The sequence below is a fragment of the Sturnira hondurensis genome, unplaced genomic scaffold, assembly GCF_014824575.4.
Source record: "Sturnira hondurensis isolate 20B ecotype Veracruz unplaced genomic scaffold, ASM1482457v3 Scaffold0021354, whole genome shotgun sequence".
Taxonomy (NCBI): Eukaryota; Metazoa; Chordata; class Mammalia; order Chiroptera; family Phyllostomidae; genus Sturnira; species Sturnira hondurensis.
Window position 1 is genome coordinate 28,454,449 of NW_028093985.1, and position 7,258 is coordinate 28,461,706.

Consider the following 7,258-nt stretch of genomic DNA (forward strand, 5'->3'; position numbering starts at 1 on the left):
TTTGTAATTTCTCAACCTATTGGTTGAGAAAAATATATTTAATCGACATTTAACAAATGTTCTTTGAGTGCTTCAAATGTTCTTTGAAGGGTCGAAACAGATTCATGGAGCTTACACTGTAGTAAGGAAAGGCATATAATAAAATAATTACACCAGCAAAAGTAAAATACAAAACGATAAGGAGACAATAAATTTCATAACTTTTTTATTTGATTGATCATAACACCTCCTACATGCAGTTGAAAACACTGGATGTCCAATGTCCATAATTTATTCAGATTATGTTTGGTATATTGTTGCAGGTCCTTGGCAATATAACTTCTGCCCCCAGGTTAGGAATCTCTACATTGTTGTGACTATTATGTTCCATCTAGAATTTAAGCTGATTGAGGACAAAGACCTTGCATATTAATTAAATATTTGCCAAATAAATGTATTGAAATATACTGCTTGTTGTTACCTCAGACAAACGCCATAGTAACTTTTCACTCTATTGTCTTCACAAAGGTAAATGCTGATCAGAGGCAGGGGGTAGTGGGGCTGAAAAAAGTGATCGACACTGGTCAAGGAATAGCATCTCCACCACTTTGTATCTGTCCTCTCTGAGACACATGCGCTGCACCAGGTGAGGGGACACAGCTGGGGAGGAAATACTCCAGTCGCAACTACCTCAGCCCAGAACTGTGACCATGTAATGTGGTTATCCCATGGCCTCTGTCTTCCCCACCACGTCAGCCTGTGTCTCTCACACCCAGCATGGTTCCCACACAATGAATTCTTATTGAATGAACCAGTGGAATGTGAAAAACTAAGCTCCTTGCAATCCAGCATTACAAAGGGATCTTTAGTCCTTTCTCCCATGACACAACAGACTCTACAGCACTGACAAAAAACAAAAACAAAAAAAAAACCATTTTGTATCAGCTACCACCTGGAAACATTGCAAGCAGGACTGGAGACCTCACTCACATCAGTTGTCTGTGAAGTGTTCCCAGGACTCCGGGACAAGGAGATGACTGGTAGATGTCCAATGCCTGCTACCCCACTGTGATCATCAGGCTGAGTCTCTCTAATGAAATTCAGTCCTGTTCTCAGCTCCTGAAGGGACAGGAGAAGCCTGTTATTTGTCAGCAGCACTGAGTCTATCAGCTGCCATTTCGAAGGAAGGGTAACAGAAGTCCTTCAAACAGAGCAAAATATGCACACAGGTACCCAACACACACAAAAGAAGGAAATATTAATTTCACAAGGTAAAATTTCTGTTACTGGCCAAAATTCTGGAGCTTTGGAATAAAACTGCCTTCTATCTCCAAAGGTCTTTGAGTTTTCAGAGTGCTTTTGTATTAGTGATCTCATTTGACTGTCGAAACAACACCAGGGAGCAGCAGCTTTCATCTGAGAGGTAAGGACAGTACTCATAGGGTTAGGCGGCCTGCCTGGTGTCCCACAGCAGTGAAGAGATGGAACTGGGGGGGGGCACCTACACTTCTGACTTTGAACTAGTGCTCTTTCAACATCACATCGTGATTGTTATCTTCAAATCGATGAAGATCCTTTTGACCCTGGGATGTGGTTTGGGCACAAGCACTTCCACCTTTGTGATTACTGTCAAACTTGGCTATTGTCTCCAATGCTTGCTATTTAAAATGACCACAGATGGCTAAATCCGAAGGGGTGCAGTTAATAAAAAGGCTGCTGAGAAAAGACCTGTATCTTTTTATATCCCCTCCAATGAAGTCAAGAACAGTTTCAGACAGTGCACAGCTATCCAGTCCTCTCAAGCTATAATACTAAGCTACCTGTAAATTAAACAAACAAATAAATAATCTGTTTATTTGTTTTCAGGGAGAATTGACATTATAACAATTTTCTTCTAAAACCTAAATTTTTCCAGCCTCTTATCCACTATGTAGCTTGTTCTGAGAGTGCCCTAATTCCCAATATATTTTTTCACAAACACTAAAATTCAACCTATCTCTTTGTATGTCAAAACATTTACATAAAATTCAAGAAATTCATAACTCAGCATAATAAATAGATGGCATTTTCCCCTTCCTCCATAGAATGACATTCTGTACATTATAGGACTACAAATGTTCTTATTTTTACTTCTTCAGTTCTAAGGAAAGGGGCATAGAATTTCTAAATGGTTAACAATAATTAATCATACTTAGTTTGCATTTGTATCCGGCTGATTATGTGTATTAGTTATGCACCAGCATAGTGCCGTATTTAGATGGGTGTTCAATAAATATTTGGTGAATGATTGATGCAAGACTCTGTGAGTACACACTGTCTTTGTCCTGCTGTATGACTTTCAGTAGAGAATACAAAAAGAGAATTAAAAAACATAGAGTAGAGAATTAGGCCTTTGAAGACAAAGATTCTAGTCATTAGCACTATATAATAAAATGACTTAGGGCACACTGCTTGACTCACCAGGCCTTTAGATTTTTTAATAACAGAATAAGAGTACGAATCAGAATTTAGATGGACTCTAAGGTTACTGCTGGCACTAGTATTTTCTAATTGCAGACTGAAAAACTGTCAGCCAGAGAAAAATATCACTATCACCAGAAAATAAATATGGAATGAAGGGGATGGCAGAAAAAGGTCTTAGCTTCTTAAGTTTAAATGCGCCTCCTGGGGTGGGGAGTTTGCTGAGAAGAACTGTCAAGAGTCTAAATGAAGACAATAGAACTTCTTATAGTCTGAAAGAGATGGCTTTTAGCAAATTACCATCCACTACAGGCCCTATAAAAGAATTGCAGTGCAGGAAGCTACATACAGGCTCCAAGGACAGAGGAAGGGTGCTAGGGAAAGCTGAAGCTCCTTTTTCTCTTTAACAAAGTAGATAAGGGAAAAGGAAAATCTATGACTACTGTTCAGAAGTCCCAGAACTCAGGGAACAACTAAGTCCCTAAGAGCACAAACAGAAGAAAACATGGGAAAATGGAATTCATGGAAAGAGCACCCAATATAAGGCTCTTACTTTTTTAATAAAATGGCTGCTCAAATAAGAGTTTCAACCAGACACCAAAAAGCTAGATCTGGGATCCAAGGAAGAAAGACCTGTGCTCTTACAAAGGCCACAATGGAGCTGAAGCAGGTATATCAGCCTTAGAGGAGAGGATGGAGACAGATTGCTAACGGGACCCCTAACTACGAGGGGCAACACCTTGAAGCTCAGAGAGTAAGTAATAACCATCTGGAAAAAGGTTATCATTTTATCTGCTCCTGCCTCTGATCCTGACAGTCCAGAGTTTTCTCCCACTGTCCTACAGCACTTGAAACAGCCATGCAACTCTCTGTGTGTGAGAATTCTGTGGGCAGGAGCACCGCCGGAGCAGAGAAGAATTTGACTCTGAAATATGATCTTAAAAGGGGAGATATTATTTCTTTCTCCAACTCCTATCACAGCCCTTCTACTTCCTTTGTTCCCTCGGGAACAGCAGGGGAAATTAAATGATATGTAGGCTAAAGACCACTTAGGCCTGCCAAGGTATCCCTCAGCTGTGTCTCTGGGGTGGCTATCTCACCAGCTCATAAAGCTACCCATCAAGAAAAGCATGGATCCCACCAAACACCTACTGTGCACCCATATTGATAGGCTATTTTTCAGGGGACAAAAAAGATGAGCAAGGCCAGGGTTGGTGAAGGACCTCGAGATGGCCGGGCAAAAACATGCTCTGAAAACCATTGACTGGGTAGCTTCTGGGGAGAAAATACCTTGAGACCAGAAAGCCATTGCTAACTCCCTGAAATCCTATAATGATGCTCTCACCTCCAGGTTGACTACTCTACCTGAGAATCCACCTGCTATTGACTAGGCTTACTACAAGGCTGATATAGCAAAGGCGGGCTTGGTAGATGACTTGGAAAAGAAATTTAATGTCCTGAAGATTCCTGTGCCAGAGGATAAACATAGTGTCCTGGTGGATGCTGAGAAATAAGAGGTGAAAAGTTGTGCTGTTTTTGTCTTGCTCAAAGGCCAGGATTGAGCAATATGAGCTGGAGAAGATGAAGAACATAATTCTATTTGACCAGATGACCATTGAGGATTTGAATGAAGTCTTCCCAGAAACTAAATTCAACAAAAAGAAGTATCTCTACTGACCTCACAAGCCACTTGAGAATTTATAAACTTGAATCTGGGGGAACGTTCTAGTCTCTGTATTACAAACTCTGGACATAAAAAATAATTTTATTAAAAAGAAAACACGAGCAAGACAGTATAATTACTATGAGAGGCTTCCAATCCAGTGGGGCAACTAAAACAATGAATAATTAAGACAGTAAACGCTGTACTATGTGTGAGTTGGAAACAAAGACCTAGTGCAGGAAGGGTAGGGATCAGTTCCAGGGTGACTGGAAGGTTGGGGGTCACAAGGAAACTGATCAGAGACAAGCTTAGAAGGATTTCTCTCCATTCTCTGCCACCACCTTCTTCAAAGCTATACTATTCTCAGCTCTTGCATGGAAAGATTCCCCCAGTTGTTTCTATTGCCTCTCGTACTTCTCAGAGGGCCACAGTGACCTTTTTAAAGTGCTAGTCTCATGCTGCTCCACATATTTTCAAACATTCTGTATTAAGCATAGAGTTCAAGGTTCTTAACTTGACTTACAAGGGAGGCTTCACCAGTCAGGCTTCCTTCTACCTCTCTCAGAATGGTCTGTCTCAGCCTTGCTGGTTTTTAGTCATTGCTTTCCACATACCGTCCAATCTGCCTTAGTGCTTTTACATTTGCCATGTCTCTGCCTGGAATGTGCTTCACACTCTTCCTCTTTGCTTAGTTAACTCCTGCACCACCCCCTCATACATCCCCATATTCCTTTCCCGCCATGTCCGCCACCCTTGCTCCCACTGGGTCACTACCTCTTGTTAACTCTTCCTGAAGCACTTTGCGCTTTTCCTTCGCAGCACTTACAATGGTTGACAAATACATATTTATTTGTGGAATTATTCATTGACAGCTGACACCTCCATACAACATAAGCTCCATGAGGTCAGAAACTATATCTCGTTCTCACCATTGTATCCACAGCACCTAGCTCAATGCAGGCATAGAGTAGGCACTCGTTAGCTACTTCTTAATCCCTAATGAATTAATGGACATATGAGACCAATCATCCAGCTCTTTATCAGAAGAAGGAACTGAAGCTCAGATAGGCAAACAAACTTATTCTAAGTCCTATGCTACTGAACCGGGAAAAGTACTCTCGTCTCCAGACTCTTAATCCATAGTTCTCATCTAATTCTACCACGTGGTCCTGAAGATTATTCAAAGGTCAGGTCATATGCTCCAGTTTTATTGCTGGGACAAAAGGTGATTGAGGAGAGAGACAAAAGGAATTATTCATTGGGTCATATGAACAGTTGAACATAAGTGAGAACTTGAGAAACGAAAGGCTGAAACTCAAAAGGAAAATTGATGAGTGGGTGATGTGGTTAGTGCACTGACACACAGATGAGAGACTGATGTGTCTGACTAGTTTAAAATGCACACACATACAGGTGCAGGGCACAGTGTTCCACAAAGACGGCACCTATACCTGGCCAGCACCTAATTAAGAGAAAGGATTTTCAGGGGAACGAGTGGGTGTGCTGGAAAGCACAACGAGGTCAAGTTTTGTTTGACTGATTTTGGATGATGAGTTCTTCCTAGGAAGTGAGGGAGGGGCAGCAAAGGAATAAGGGAACAAGGTAGAATATAGCCAGTTGAGTAATGTTGTTATATTTGAGATATTGCATTTAATAAATAATAAGGATGCAGTTGAGTTTTTAATGTGCCAAGTCTTTAAAAAGTGATGGGAGAATTGGAAGCCAAAGAAATGGCTGATGTCTGATGAAGTGATGGGGGCCGGAGATGAGAGAGGGGCTCCATGCTGGCACCACACCCCTCTGTTCAGCCAGATCGCATCTTGGCCACAAGCCTTCCTTTCAACCAGTGCCAGTGACAAGGAGGAGGTGTGACTATGGGGCCAGGGCTGGGGCACACGGCTGAGGAGCCAGCCAAGGGTAGGGCTGCCTCTGCCTAAGCAGGGAATGCAAGTGCGCTTTTATATTTCCGCTGAAAGAAGCACCATGTTTTAACTCAAAGCTAGAGGGTGATTAGTTTCTCGACCCAAAGAAAGAGAGTCTCAACTGATGTGGGATTCCACATAGCAGGCCTGCTTTTGAACTCCCCTGCCCCGAACATCTGCAGCCATTTCTATTCTTTACTGGTTGCCAACTTCTGCGTTAAGGTCTGATATCTGCACAGACACGGGGATTCTGGCAGCCCCTGTTTAGTGCAACAGCTGGGGGAGGAGAGTCAGCAAGGAGAGGGGCGAGGAATTCTGTCGGTGTGGCTGGAAATCTCCAGCTGTAGAACAACTTCAGATTGCAAAGTACAGTCCGCGCGCTCGCTGAGCCTCTCGTGTGAAAATGCCTCCAGACTTACTTCAGGGTAATTAAGTAACAGGCATTAAAAACAATAAACTGTGCAGGGTACTGTAGGGAATACTAGTTCTAGATTTTAGAAGAAGAAGAATACATTTTTTAAATTAATTTTTACAGAGAGAAAAATATGAATGGAATCGTGTAAAGAGTACAGACTTTGGACATAAGCCTAGTTTTGATTCCTGGCTGGGTAACCATAAAGACATTGTTGAACCCCTCTGAGGCTTTGTTCCTACCTTTCCTATTGTAAAAAGAAAACTGCACCCACTTTGGGGGGTTTGGGGAAGGATTGGAGATTGATATCTGAAAGCACATACTCAGAGCCTGGAATGTCATAGCTACTCGTTAAATGGAAGCTACTTTATACACAAGTATGAAAAAAGGCAGTATTTTTTGTTAGCATCTTTAACAATCATTAATGAGGTTTTAAAGCTTCAGTTTATAAAATCAGCTTAAAACAGGTATACTTAGTTGGTCTCTGACAAGTCATTCTTCATTCTCATTCCAGTTTCCAGTTTTCAGCTGCTTTCCCAATATCCCTTCGTTCATACAGGGGCAGTGAAGGGGCAGTGAAGAGAGGTTGTTTATGGTAAGTTTTTAGTCTCAGCAAAGTTAAGGACTCCATGTTCCTACATCAGCCACCTTGACTTTGCCTTGCTCACCTGCTTGCACTTACAATTGCTTAAAAAGGTACCTTAGAAGAGGAATGTATTTGGCTTAAAGTTTCAAATCCTGTTCAACTACCAACATTTGCATATTATTAGCTATCACTTCTCTGAAGAGGAATCCTAAAACTACATCTTTCTCCTAAGTGCC

At 41.6% G+C, this 7,258-nt stretch overlaps 1 pseudogene; it reads left to right on the top strand.

Annotated features, from left to right (window-relative positions):
- The first annotated feature begins 3,668 nt into the window (after window positions 1-3,668).
- LOC118977409 (ATP synthase subunit d, mitochondrial-like) lies at window positions 3,669-4,143 on the top strand (annotated as a pseudogene).
- The last annotated feature ends 3,115 nt before the right edge of the window (window positions 4,144-7,258 follow it).